At 41.7% G+C, this 15,515-nt stretch overlaps 1 protein-coding gene across 3 annotated transcripts in view; it reads right to left on the bottom strand.

The window, feature by feature from the left end:
* The window catches only part of ATG5 (autophagy related 5), a 294,450-nt gene that overhangs the window by 135,422 nt on the left and 143,513 nt on the right, over positions 1-15,515 (bottom strand). The window lies entirely within an intron of this gene.

Below are 15,515 nucleotides of genomic sequence, written 5' to 3'. Positions count from 1 at the left end.
CCGCTGGTGATACCGCGCAAGAGGCTGCATGTGTGTGTGAATGTGAGTGTGTAAGAGCGTGTAAGAGTGTGTGTGTGTACGTGCGCGGGTGTGTTGAGACGGTGTTCCACTGGTGCCACAACGCAATAGGTTGGTACCAGCAGCAGTTTCCATATTGAGACACCCATCACTTGGGTGTCCCAATATGGCAGTCGGTAAACTTCCTCCGTTTGGAATTCTGGGATACGGTGACATCTGGACAGAACAGGAAATTAAAACATTATAAGGCAATTATATAAACAGATGAAAGTTCTTAAGAATTTATTTCTTAACCCCTTAGTGACCGGAACATGGCCGCCGGGAACATGGCTGCCGGGCCGGGTCGGCACATGCTCAGATTGGAATCTCGGCAACGAGATTTCGGGACGAGATCTGAATCTGAGCATGCGACGCCCTCTGCCCGGCGGCCATGTTCCCGGAGGCCACCGCAACATGGCAGCAACGGATGTGCGGGGGCCTCTGGGCTTTGACGAAATGCCGGCAGAGCCCTCCACGGAGCAGAGCCGCTGCCACTGCCCCGGAGCACAGCCCGTCACCACCACACCACAGAGCCCCGCCACACCAGCCTGGGAAGGGAGGCATCAGGACCACCGCCGCTGCCACCGCCACAGGATTTGTAAAGTACATTGCGACCATAAGACGCACCCCCATTTTCCCAAAAAATTTTTAGGGAACAAAGTGCGTCTTATGGTCCGAAAAATATGGTAATATTCTTCATGCAGCCACTCAGTTAACTAGTCCATACCAGAGCTATGATCAGTCGGTGATCCGTATGCAGCGTATTGTAATCAAACTCATTTCCGGACTGACACTCTGCTCAGCAGAACAGAACAGGATGCCAGTCAAGAACAAGGAAGAGTGCTTCCTTGTGATGAGAAAATGTGATCCAATAAAGTGTTTTCCGAGCACGCTCGTGTACTAACCGAGTGTTATAGGCGTGCTTGAAAAACATGTTCGAGTCCCAGCGGCTGAATGTCTCGTGCCTGTTAGGCAATGCCTGCATGTGTTACGGCTGTCTAACATCCGCAAGACATGCAGCAGCGGGGACTCGAACATACTTTTTGAGCAGGCCGAAGGCACTCTGTTAGCACACGCGCATGCTCGTATAAACTTATATGAACACGTTCGCTCATCACTAAGGTTTACAAAGCACTCACTGCGTGCAGAACACTGACTGATCACAGCCACAGATATGCCCAGTAGCGAACGGTTGCAAGGAAAAGATTACTTATAATACTTAATTTTCTTCCTCTAGTCAAATTTCCAATAAGACAGCCACATAAACAAGTCCAGAAAATTAACCAATACTCCCAAAAAATTATTGCAATTGCACATGTTTTGTCATACACACTTATTTCTTTTGTGTGTATTGGAACTCAAAAAAAATAAAACTGAGAAAAAAAAAGCAAATTGGACATAATTTCACACCCTCAACTTAATATTTGGCTGCACACCCTTTGGAATAAATAACTTCAATGAACCACTTCCTATAACCATTAAGCTTCATACACCTCTCAATTGGAATTTTGGACCGTTCTTTTGAAAGCTGCTCCAGGTCTCTCACCTTCTACAAACACTGCAGTCTAGCTGTTTTAGGTCTCCTGCCATAGCGTTTCATTTCATTCAAATGTCGACGGATAGTTTGCGCTGTCACTCATGTACCCTGTGCAGGACAGCTTGAATTTGGGGCCACTTAGTCATCACCTGGACTATCCTGCGTTGCAACCTTTCATCAGTTTTCCTCTGCCGTCCACGTCCAGGGAGATTAGCTAGTTTCATAAATTGTAAACGTCAAGATTACTTGCGAACCGTGGACAAAGGGTCATCAAAATGGATGGATGGACTTGAGAACCAAAATTGTTGAAAAATTTTAACAATCTCAAGTTTATAAGTCCACAGCCAGTTTTCTTCTCTTTCTATTCTCCATGCTTAGTGTGGTACATACAGACACGCAATGCAAAGATCGAGTCAACATCTCCGCTTTTAATCTGATTTCAGGTGTGATTTTCATATTGAACACACCTGCTACTTGCCACAGGTGAGTTTGAACAAGCATCTCATGCTTGAAACAAAGTTGTTTACCCACATTTTTGGAAAGGTGACAACAATTTTGTCCAACCCATTTTTGGGGTTTTCTGTGATAATATGTTTAATTTGGCCATGACTGCAGATAAACTGTTTTAGGTACAGATTAGCAGTGTAGCTGCACCTAAATACAGGTTTTTTTATGGCAAGTTCCACTTAAGATCACAAAACACTACTAAATATCCTACCAAAAACTAATATTTGGTTATTAGGGCTACAATAAAACAAAATAAAAAAAAACAACTTGCACTTCACTAGTAAAAATGTGACAAAAAAACAGAAGTCTCACTATGTGGAATATGCTTTGTCATAAAGTGCAAGGTTTGTCAAATGATTTACAAATGATCTACAGTAACGATGAATCAGATTCACATAATGTGAGTCCAAACTGCTAAAAAAACATGTGGAGGTGTTTGAAATGCCAAATTTAGTTATGTTCATTGAAATCATACTCATGCTTCTTACAAACTCGAAAGATTCAAATTGCAACATTCTTCCCTGGTGAAAACACAGTTACTCAATGTAATGCCACCATCAGCCTGGATTAAAGATGTTCAGTATAGATGCTTTATGGCAAAACTGGCAACATTAATGTCAAAGAGAAAAAATAATAATGATCAATCAAAGTCCATTGTTAAAGATCACAGCATTACATATCAGATATTGTTTGTGTGCTTAACCCCTTAATACTCCTTTTTTACTGTGGTCACTAACAAGCTTTATTGTACAACACCACCTTTTTTACAGTGTCATTGTAGTATAGGACAGCACTGTAAGCGGCGCTAAAATCTCCAAGCTCCAACTGTTTATGTATAGCTGGGATACAGCGAGAAGTTGCGAAAGGCTTATCACAATTCTGATCACTACAATAATCCGATCACCACAAAAGCTTTTACATTGAAAAAGGTTACATATTCTCGACCCTAAATATGTTGATACTTAGTACCATAGGTTATATCTACCTAAATATATGCTCTCACAATTATTAATTAACAAAGGTCCAGATGGATAACACGGGGCCAAAAAAAAACCAAGAAAACAATACCAATTTCCTACAACAAATACATGTTAAACACATTTTTCATCAATTTAAACTTCAATTCCTGACTAAGTAATTGGTCTTGTCACCGATGTGTCAGATGCAACAGAGTTGCTCTACATCTGGCTGTTGAAGGTCTCTGCATTTGGCATTGCAGATGACTTCTTATTCCTACTGACTGTTGGACCCAGTGGCAACCTCCTTCCACCTCTAATTGAGACACCTGGACCTTTGTGTTTATAAACTCCCAGCCTGCTTCAGGGAGTTGCAGGAGATCGTCACTTTTTCCGTTATGAAGGCTTGGAGCTGTAGCTGTTGGCTAACTTCCTCTCTGTTGCTCTTGGATGATGTTTGGTGTGATCTCTCTGGAGTCTGCTCAAGCTAAGTTCCTCTCCTTGTTTGTCTCCCTTGATGTCTTCTTTAGCTGTAAGTGGGGACTGACCACTGATTATCCACCCCCCATGCAGGGCCTAGTTCTAGGGAAATACAGGGCTTAGGTTTCCTGCTTGGTGACTGGTGTGGAACCAATTTAGTGACGGTACAGTAGGCAGGGTGTTATACTCCTCTAACCTCCCCCACAATACCTTATAAAATAGTATTTCTAAGGAGAAGGAACTAAACATAAAATTAACCAAAGCTGAAACCAAGAGCATTTTGTCCAACTTACATTACTAAAAGAGAACTCTCATAAAATAGTCTGTCTCACTGGTACAGAACCCCCACATTTTTACATCACCTAGGTCTATCTGATGCCAATGTTGGGGATGTGGTAATTTTATAGAGAGTTTATCGCATGTTTTTTGTATTGTCCTAAACTACAATACTGGGCAGATTTTAATTAGACTTTAAAGAAAACCAAGGCCAATTACTAGAGATTAGTGATGAGCGAGTGTGCTCGTTACTCGAGATTTCCGAGCATGCTCGGGTGTTCTCCAAGTATTTTGGGTGTGCTCGGAGATTATGTTTGAGTCGCCGCAGCTGCCTGATTTGAGGCTCCTAGACAGCCTGAATACATGTGGGGGATTGCCTGTTCGTTAGGGAATCCCACATGTATTCAGGCTGTCTAGCAGCCACAAATCATGCAGCTGCAGCAACTCAAACAATCTCTGAGCATGCCCAAAATACTCGGAGAACACCCGAGTATGCTCGGAAATCTTGAGTAACGAGCACACTCGCTCATCACTACTAGAGATCCAAGCCCAGCTGTAGTGCTATTGTCCTGTTCCTCCATAAAATTTAAAACTAAAAAACATGACATTCTACTACTAATGATTGGGGCTACAAAACCATCCCAATCTACTGGAAACAATAAAACTCGCTAACATTCCCAGAATGGTTAACGAAAAATATATCTGATCTACCGACTAGGAGAAATATCCAGTTGGGATAGACACACACACAATTCCTGAAAAATTGGTCTCCTTGGTTACAAAAAATTTCAACACAATTGTAAATCATCCCTCTTCTCATGGATAGCTGTCAAACGCTGACAGCGGCATTTAACTACCGCTTCCGGCCATTGGGCCGGAAATGAGAGAATCACCGACCCCCGTCACATGATCGGGGGTCAGCGATACCTCGGCATGACAACCTGAGGTCTCCTTGAGACCTCTATGGTTGTTGATGCTGGATTGCTATGAGCGCCACCCTGTGGTCGGCGCTCATAGCAATGCAGAAAATCTACTAAATGGGGCAATCTGACGATCGCTCTTATGTAGCAGAGCCGATCGAGTTGTGCCAGCTTCTAGCCTCCCATGGAGGCTATTGAAGCAAGGCAAATTTATAAAAAAAAAAAAAAAAAACATTTTAAAAAAATATGAAAAAAATAAAAATATAAAAGTTTAACACACCCCCCTTTCGCCCCATTCAAAATAAAATTAAAAAAATCAAACCTACACATATTTGTTATCGCCGTGCTCAGAATCGCCTGATCTATCAATAAAAAAAAGGATTAACCTGATCGCTAAATGGCATAGCGAGAAAAAAATTCAAAACGCCAGAATTACGTTTTTTTGGTCGCCATGACATTGCATTAAAATGTAATAACGGGCGAACAAAAGAACGTATCTGCACCAAAATATTATCATTAAATACGTCAGCTCGGCATGCAAAAAATAAGCCCTCACCTGACCTCAGATCACGAAAAATGGAGACGCTACGGGTATCAGAAAATTGCGCACTTTTTTTTTTTTTTTTTTTTTTAGCAAAGCTTGGAATTTTTTTTTTTACCACTTAGATAAAACAATCTAGACATGTTTGGCGTCTATGAATTCGTAATGACCTGGACAATCAAAATGGCAGGTCAGTTTTAGCATTTAATGAACCTAGCAAAAAAGCCAAACAAAAAACAAGTGTGGGATTGCACTTTTTTGTTCAATTTCATCGCACTTGGTTTCTAGTACACGACATGGTAAAACCAATAGTATCGTTCAAACGTGCAACTTGTCCTGCAAAAAATAAGCCCCCACATGGCCATATTGACGGAAAAATAAAAACGTTATGGCTCTGGGAAAAAGGAGAGCGAAAACCGAAAAAGGGCAAGGTCTTGAAGGGGTTAACGTTCCTTAACCCCTTAGTGACCTAGCCAATTTTGACCTTAATGACCAAGCCAAATTTTACAATTCTCACCAGTTTCACTTTATGTGGTAATAACTCTGGAAAGTTTCAACATATCCCACCAATTTTGAGACTGCTTTTTTCGTGCCATACTGTACTTCATGATAGTGGTAAAATTTATTCGATATGATTTGTGTTTATTTGTAAAAAAAAAAAAAAAAAAAAAACGTGGACATTTTGCAAGAATTTTTGAAAATGTTGCAATTTTCAAACTTAATTTTTATGCCCCTTAAACCAGAGAGTTATATCAGAAAAAAGTTAATAAATAACATTTCCCACATGTCTACTTTACATCTGCTCAATTTTTTTAACTATTTGTTTGTTAGGAAGTTAGAAGGGTTAAAAGTTGAGCAGTGATTTTTTTTTATTTCTACAACAAAATTTACAAAACCATTTTTTTTCCAGACCACATCACATTTGAAGTGACTTTAAAGGGCCACTGTATGACAAAAAATACCCAAAAGTGACACCATTCTAATAACTGCATCCCTCAAGGTGCTCAAAACTACACTCAAGAAATGCATTAACCCTTCAGTTGCTTTATAGGAACTGAAGGAATGTGGAAGGAAAAAAAATATATAACATTTAACTTTTTTTATATTTTCACAAAAGTAACAATAGAAAATGGACCACAAAATTTTTTGTGCAATTTCTACAGAGAAAGCCAATACCATATGTGGGGGAAATCTACTGTTTGGATGTAAGGCAGGGCTCGGAAAGGAATGATAACAGTTTGACTTCTTGAACACAAAAATTGTCTGGAATCGAGAGCAGATGCTATGTCGCGTTTGGAGCGCCCGTAAACCGTGGAATCCCCCCATTTTGGAAACTACACCTCTTCAAGGATTTTATCCAAGGATATAGTGAGCATTTTGAACCCACAGGTATGACACAAAATTTTATAACATTAGGTTGTCATATTGAATCTGTCGTCATTAGTGTTGAGCGCAAGTGCTTGCTACTCCAGTTTGCCTTGGGTGCTCGGGTATGCACCGAATATTGTGGGTGCTTGAGTGACATGCTCAATTACCTGCCCTGCATGGTTCGTGGCTGTCAGACACCCAAAAAAAACCATGCGGAGCTCCATGATACTCTGTGCATACCCAAGCAACCAATGCAAACTTGAGTAGCTAGCACTTGCACTCAACACTAGCCGTCATATCATCTTTTTTTACTTTTCAATTAAAAAAAAAAAAATTTAACCCCAACTCCAACCCAACAAAACCCTAACCCAAATCCCACCAGCAAAGAATGTAAAAAACAAACAAATTTTATTTTTAGAATTTTTATCTAAGGGTATTACAAAGGGGAATTTGATTTACTATTTCTTTTTCTTTAAATCACTGTGACAGGGTTTATCAGTGATCAAAAGGAACCAATAAGAAAACTTCCGGCAGGCAGATCTCAGCATGCGCCAGCCATTTTTTATTCTGGAAGATGACATGGAGGGCCTCCGAGGCCCTCATTTATTTCTTCTCTGATATGTTTAAGCAAAACAGAGGAGAGAGAAATTCATTTTAAATAGAACTTTGTTAAAGTGATCACTGCTAGGTCGTTGAATAACAGCAATTACGTGACAGGGGACCGTAGAAACTGTGCCTTATCTTGTTCTGCAAAGTCAGCTAAAACTGACAGCACTCAGAGCAATGTTTTTCAGTATCCCTCAATGACATGCCCCTTATTTTACATAATGAAGATAAACTGAGAATAAAGATTAACAACCACAAGACAGATTACATCAACCAAAGTATAATTTTAATCAGTATAACTGCACCAACCTGACAATGTCTGTAGGTTACTCAGCACAATCCTGATGACAAATTCCCTTTAACCCAGGATTCACTAAACCATTGAAGGAGAACTCACCACCTCTCATAGCAGCCTGTCCCGTTCATTGATCATCCTCACTGTCAAAACCTTTTTTTCCAGTTTCTAATCTATATCTTCTCCCTTTTATTTGCATTCCATTGCTTCTCGTGTTTCCATGTGCAAATGAGAATAATGATAATTCCTCTACACAGTGACATCCCTTTAGATATTTGTAGACCGCTAATAAGTCTGCTCTTAGCTTTATTTTTTACAAGCTAAACATACCCATATTCTATAACAGTTCCTGATAGGGCATAGTTTGCATTGTGCTAATCATACTGGTAGCCCTTTAAAAAAACTGTAGCAAGTTCAGAGAATTTTTTTTTAATAAATTTGGTGCTCAGAACTGGACATAGTATTCCAGATGAGCTCTGACCAAGGAGGAGTAGAGGAGGATAATTACTTGACGTGATCTAGACTTCATGCTTCTCTAACTACATCCATTAGTATAACCAAGTCTTTTTCTTACATGCTGTTGCTTAGTTCTATTCCTCCCATTCTGTAGATGTAATTTTCATTCCTCTTGCCCAGATGTTTTATCTTGCATTTCTCGTTAAATATTCTATTAGTCACTGCCCATTGCTCAATTTTACCTAGATACTTCTGAATCCTCGCTGTCTGCTCTAGTGTTAGATAACCCTCCTAGCCATCGTCTGCAAATGTGATTTTTTTTAAATCTTCAGTTCCCTTATATAATATATAAAATTCTTGAACAACACTGGGGCCAAGACAGAGCTTTGTGATACCCCACTTGAAACACTCTTCCAATTGAAAGTGCATCCATTTATTACCATTCTTCGAGCACGATCACTGAGCCAGTTATGAATCCACCTAACGTCACCGTGTCAATCCCATACTTGATCATTTTTAATGATAGTATGAGATATGCTTTGTTGAGATATACTATATCTACTGCATTTCCCTGATCCACCCAGTCAGTGATTCCATCATACAAAGAAATTAGTCTGGCATGACTTGTTTGCTACAAACCCATGCGGACTCTGGTTAATTGAAGAATTCTTATCCAAGTACTTACATAGAGTTGTGTGAAAAAGTGTTTGTCCCTTCCCGATTTCCTATCCTTTTGCATGTTTGTCTCACTTTAATGTTTCAGATCACCAAACAAAATTTTAATTTCAGAGAAAGAACACAAGCTAACAAAATTCAGTTTTTAATGAAGGTCTTTAGTAGAATGTAAGTCCTCTCCCCTCTGTACCAGTATGTCATTGTAAATTTGTTTACTGTAAACGATATCTATAACTCTGTATGTAACCCCTTTCTCATGTACAGCACCATGGAATTAATGATGCTATATAAATAAATTATTATTATTATTATTATTATGGGAAAAGGAAATTCAATCCTACAGGGTCCGGTGTGAAAAAGCGATGGTCCCCTAAACCTAATAACTGGTTGGGCCACCCTTAGAAGCAAAAACTGCAATCAAGCGTTTGCGATAACAGGCAATGAGTCTGTTACAACACTCTTGAGCTAAATTGTTGCAATTCAGCCACATCAGAGGGTTCCGCAGCATGAACTGCCTTTTTAAGGCTAAGTGCACACGTTGCAGAATTGCTGCGGAAATTTCCGCGGAAATTCTGCAACTCCTGCCGCGGGTATACTGCATGCGGAATTGGCATGTGTATTCCCGCTAAACATTAGCGTTTTGCAAGCGGAATTAGCTTGCAGAATGCTAGCGTTTTCCAAGCGATCTGTAGCATCGCTTGGAAAACTGATTGACAGGTTGGTCACACTTGCCAAACAGTGTTTGACAAGTGCGACCAACTTTTTACTATTGATGCTGCCTATGCAGCATCAATAGTAAAAAGATCTAATGTTACTAAGATCTAATGTTACTATGTTACTATGTAAAAATAATTAAAAAAAATTAAAAAAATGGTTATTCTCACCTTCTGACAGCCCCCAATCTCCTCAGCGGTGCACGCAGCGGCTTCCGTTCCCCTGGATGCAGTGTGCGAAGGACATGGGATGACATCACGGTCACATGACCGGGGAACGGAAGGCACAGCGCGTGCACCACTGAGAGGTGGGAGGACTCCGGGGGCCATCAGAAGGCGAGTAGATCACTTTTTTATTTAAATTTTTTTTTTTATTATTTTTTTAACAATTATATGGTGCCCAGTCCGTGGAGGAGAGTCTCCTCTCCTCCACCCTGGGTACCAACCGCACATGATCCGCTTACTTCCGGCATGGTGGGCATAGCCCCATGCGGGAAGTAAGCGGATCAATGCATTCCTATGTGTGCAAAATCCCTGCGATTCCGCAAATTATTGAACATGCTGCATTTTTTTCCGGAATGAGTTTCCGCTCAGGAAAAAAACGCAGCATGTGCATACAAAATGCGGATTTCATTCTTTTAATAGGATGCTTAATGTGAGCGTTTTTTTCGCCGTTTTAATAGCGAAAAACGGGAACGTGTGCACACAGCCTTAAAGGTTATGCCACAGCATCACAATCAGATTAAGGTCAGGCCTTAGAACTAGGTCACTCCAAAGTTTTAATTTTGTTATTCTTAAATCATTAAGAGGTGCACGTTCTGGTGTCTTTTGTATCATTGTCCGGTTGCATAACCCAAGCGTGCTTCAGCTGGAGATCAGAAACAGATTGCCAGACAGTCTCCTTCAGGATTATTTGCTAGACAGTAGAATTCAGGGTTCCATTTACCACAGCAGCAAGCCTTCCAGGTCCTGAAGCACCAAAACAGCCCTAGACAATCACACTACCACCACACTTTACTGTTGGTATGATGTTCATTTTCTGAAATACTGTGTTACTTCTATGCCATATGTAATGAGACATACACCTTCAAAAAAGTTCATTTTTTGTTTAGTCAGCCCATAGAGTATTCTCCCCAAAGTCTTGGGAATCAAGAGGTTTTCTGGCAAAACTGAGGCAGTGGTTTTCATCTTGGAACTTTGCCATGTAGGCCATATTTGCCCAGTCTATGTTATGGAGGAATCATGAACACTGATCTTAACTGAGGTAAGTGAGGCATGCAGTTCTTTGGATGTTGTTTTGGGGTCTTTTGTGACCTCTTGGATGAGTCATCGCTGCGCTGCTGGGGTAATTTTGGTGGGCTGGCCACTCCTGGGAAGGTGCACCACCGTTCCATGTTTTCACCACTTGTGGATAATGGCTCTCATAATCAGGCCTAGGTGTGGCTAGGGAATTTGAAATCCGCTTCCCAAAGTGATAAACCACAGTTAATTTAGGGTACCGTCACACAGTGCAATTTTGATCGCTACAACGGTACGATTCGTGACGTTCCAGCGATGCATTTACGATATCGCTGTGTCTGACACGCTACTGCGATCCGGATCCCCGCTGAGAATCGTACGTCGTAGCAGATCGTTTGAAACTTTCTTTCGTCGTCTAGTGTCCCGCTGTGGCGGCATGATTGCATTGTGTGACACAGGTTGTATACGATGTGCGCACAGTAACCAACGGCTTCTACATCGCAAATACGTCATGAAATTATCGCTCCAGCGCCGTGTATTGCAACGTGTGACCGCAGTATACGACGCTGGAGCGATACTTATACGACGCTGCAACGTCACGAATCGTGCCGTCGTAGCGATGAAAATGGCACTGTGTGACGGTACCCTTAGGTTTTAAGGAGTGGGGGCAATCACTTTCACACAAGGCCCTGTAGGTTTGGATTTCTTTTCCCTTAATGAAGACCTTCATTCAAAAACTGCATTTTGTTTACTTGTGCGTTCTTTATCTAATATTTAAATTTGTTTGGTGATCTAAAACATTTAAGTGTGGCAAACATGCAAAAGAATTGCAAATGAAGACGGGGCAAACACTTTTTCACACAACTGTACATGCAGTTTAATAATTTGTTCAAAGATCTTTCCTGATATAGAAGAAAGGCTCACTGGCCTGTGATTTTCTGGCTCCATCTTCTCTCCTTTTTTAAAGATCGGGACAATATTTGCCCTTCTCCAATCTTCTGGGACATCTCGTTTTACAGGAACTTTCTAAATTCTGGCTATTGGTTCTGCAATATCCTCCGCTATGTCTTTCACTATCCTAGGATGTAATTCATCTGGACCAGGAGATCTAAATTCATTTAAGTTAAATAAGTGTTCCCTCACCATCTCAATGTTAAAAGATACTGTGGATTATTTTATTCCTTTGATAGCCCAGCGAAGATCAGTCGATTTTACATTTGCTTTCTTAGAAAACACAGATGCAAAATAGAAATATAATAGTTCGGCCTTCTCAACATCATTTTTGACCACTTTCAACCTGTAAAAATTCTATAGCATATCGTCAGGGATGTCCTCTGTCCCCGGCTCTCTTTGCCCTGGCGATAGAGGCATTGGCAATACGCATAAGGTCCTCCACTGATATTAAGGGAATAAATATTGCGGGTCGTGTGGATACCATTTGTCTTAATGCTGATGATATGGTGATATTTATGGATAAAGCAGAGGAAACGCTACCACAAGTAATAGTGACTATAGATAAATTTAGTAAATTCTCCGGTCTATATATAAACTGGGATAAATCTACTCTTACCTCTTTCTCATAATACCCCGATGCCCGGTCTTGAAACTCTCTCCTTGCTGCCTATCGTCTCTAATTTAAAATATCTAGGCATCCACATGTCTCAACATAGTCAATTTGATTTACAACTTAATATCTACCCACTATTGGATTTGGTTAAATTTAAATTTGCAACCTGGAACAAACTTCCGCGCTCTGTTGCTGGCCGTGTTAACCTAATTAAAATGATATTGCTCCCCAAACTTAGCTACTGCTTTCAACACAGTGCTGTGCCAATACCTAAAACCTTCTTTGCAAATCTAAACTCTCTAATTACGTCCTTTATATGGGGGAAGGCTAGGCCCAAACTCAAGTTATCTGCTCTGCAAAGACCAAAGCAGGGGGGTGCGGAGGCTTTGCTGGATTTTTACTTGTATTATCTCGCCGGGCAGGCTAAGGCAATAAATAAATGGACGCCCAATAAGTCCCTACCTAACTCCAAGAGCCATCTGCTCCATTCTGCCCTGATTGATTGTCCACTGGGGTTTTTGGAGCTGGAGAAAGTTAGTGTTCCTCATCTATTGCCCTTACTCCGGCGGGCACGATTAATATGGAGGCAAATTAAAAAAGTCACTTTATTTGTAGATCTAGTAGCTGAAAAGCCCTTGTGGAACAATAATTATTTCCCGGTACTGATGAACCACCCATCCACTGATTTTTGGATTTCGTATGGTGTCTTCTCGGTAGGCGATTTACATAACCAGGGGACCTTTATATCTTTTGAACAACTACAGAATAAATATAATATCCCGAGATCTCAATTCTTCCGTTATTTACAGCTAAGATCAGCCTTCCAATCGCACATGAGGAATATGGGTACAGGTCGAGCTATTTCATCTTTACCTTTAATAGGAATTCTCAACTCGCAAGGTCAAGGACTTATTTCCTCTTTATATATTTACTAGATGGTGGCCCGATTCTAACGCATCGGGTATTCTAGAATATGCATGTCCACGTAGTATACTGCCCAGTGACGTAGTATACTGCCCAGTGACGTAGTATACTGCCCAGTGACGTAGTATACTGCCCAGTGACGTAGTATACTGCCCAGTGACGTAGTATACTGCCCAGCGACGTAGTATACTGCCCAGCGACGTAGTATACTGCCCAGCGACGTAGTATACTGCCCAGCGACGTAGTATATTGCCCAGTGACGTAGTATATTGCCCAGCCACGTAGAATATTGCCCAGTTACGTAGTATATTGCCCAGTTACGTAGTATATTGCTCAGTTACATAGTATACAGCAGAGGCACGTAGTATATTGCACAGCGACGTAGTATACAGCACAGAGCCACGTAGTATATTGCCCAGTTACGTAGTATATTGCCCAGTTACATAGTATACAGCACAGAGGCACGTAGTATATTACACAGCGACGTAGTATACAGCAGAGCCACGTAGTATATTGCCCAGTTACGTAGTATATTGGCCAGTTACGTAGTATATTGCCCAGTGACGTAGTATATTGCCCAGTGACGTAGTATATTGCCCAGTGACGTAGTATATTGCCCAGTGACGTAGTATATTGCCCAGTGACGTAGTATATTGCCCAGTGACGTAGTATACAACACAGAGCCACGTAGTATATTGCACAGCGACGTAGCATACAGCACAGAGCCACGTAGTATATTGCCCAGCCACGTAGTATATTGCCCAGCCACGTAGTATATTGGCCAGTCACATAGTATATTGCCCAGCCACATATGTCACAGGTTAAAAAATAAAAAATAAACATATACTCACCTTCCAAGGGGCCCCTTGTAGTTCTGTCGCCTGTGTTCGGTTCAGGCGGCAGCTTCCGGTCCGAGGGTGTGATGACGTCGCGGTCACATGACCGTGACGTCATGGCAGGTCCTTCTCGCGCAGGCCCTGCGATGACGTCGCGGTCACATGACTGTGACGTCATGGCAGGTCCTTCTCGTGCACCCCGAAACAGCTGTCTGTGGATAAATACCATGTTTTGGCATAAACATTTTGTTCCTTCCCGGTGAAAGACCTGGCTATTCATTGCTTGCGTTGAGAAACACGTGATGGTGTCTCCGCGGCTTTTCTACATGCATTTGCATATTTCCCTTTAGGGATGGGGGCAGTGTTCTGGATCACTGCGTTGAGAAACACGTGATGGTGTCTCCGCGGTGTTGGATGTTTTGATCTCCCCGAGGTCATTCATCCTTATGTTTATAGGGCCTGTGATGACAAAGCGGTCACATGACCGTGACGTCATGGCAGGTCCTTGTCGCACACCAACCTTAGCACCGGAACCTGCCGCTTGCATGGACCAGTCACCGGAGCGTCGGAAAGGTGGCGGAAGGTGAGTATATAATGATTTGTTATTTTTAATTATTTTTAACATTAGATGTTTTTACTATTGAGGCTGCATAGGCAGCCTCAATAGTAAAAATTTGGTCACACAGGGTTAATAGCGGCGGTAACGGAGTGAGTTACCCGCAGCATAACGCGGTCCATTACCGCTGGCAATAACCCTGTGTGAGCCGTGACTGCGGGTAGTATGGAGCAGGCGCCGGGCAGTGACTGCAGGGGAGTAGGGAGGGACTAATCAGACTGTGCGCGTCGCTGATTGGTCGTGGCAGCCATGACAGGCAGCTGGCGAGACCAATCAGCGAATTTATATCCGTGACGGAAGTTGCCGACAGAAAGACGGAAGTACCCCTTAGACAATTATATATATAAATCTGCTGTCCATAGGAGTTGGCTCTACTATAAATTCTATTAAAGGGAAGTGGGAGGGACTTCTTCCTGATGTACTGGGAGAAGAATGGGAAGATATCCTGGAATCTCCAACTAAAGTCTCCCCATCAATCAATAACAGGATGACCCAGTTGTATATATCAGTCCTATCTGACTCCGACGCGACTTTTTAAAATGGGTCGCCTCCACTCGTCAGATTGTTTGCGGCGTCACTCACTTGACGCAGATTTTATTAACATGATATGGAAATGCCCTGTTATTCTTCATTACTGGAAAGAGGTGATGACATTTTAAACATCTTTATTGTCGATTCCTGCTTATTTGGGGTGTGGGATACGGGAAACCTGGGACCATTATACTGGGATTTTTCTACAAGAGACACTCTTTATGGCACGGAAGGTGTTGGCGTTACGATGGATGGGTGGGTTCTTGCCCATCTCTCAGAGCTTGGGTTGATTTGGTGAACTCGGTTATCCCATATGAACGAACACTGTATCAAAATAGAGGATGTCCAGGCAAATTCGAGAAGATCTGGGGTAGATGGAACTCCTCTTAACATACTTTATAGGCCCACACTATTT

The sequence above is a fragment of the Ranitomeya variabilis genome, chromosome 2 (genome assembly GCF_051348905.1).
Source record: "Ranitomeya variabilis isolate aRanVar5 chromosome 2, aRanVar5.hap1, whole genome shotgun sequence".
Classification (NCBI taxonomy): domain Eukaryota; kingdom Metazoa; phylum Chordata; class Amphibia; order Anura; family Dendrobatidae; genus Ranitomeya; species Ranitomeya variabilis.
This window is presented reverse-complemented; position numbering and strand designations above follow the sequence as displayed.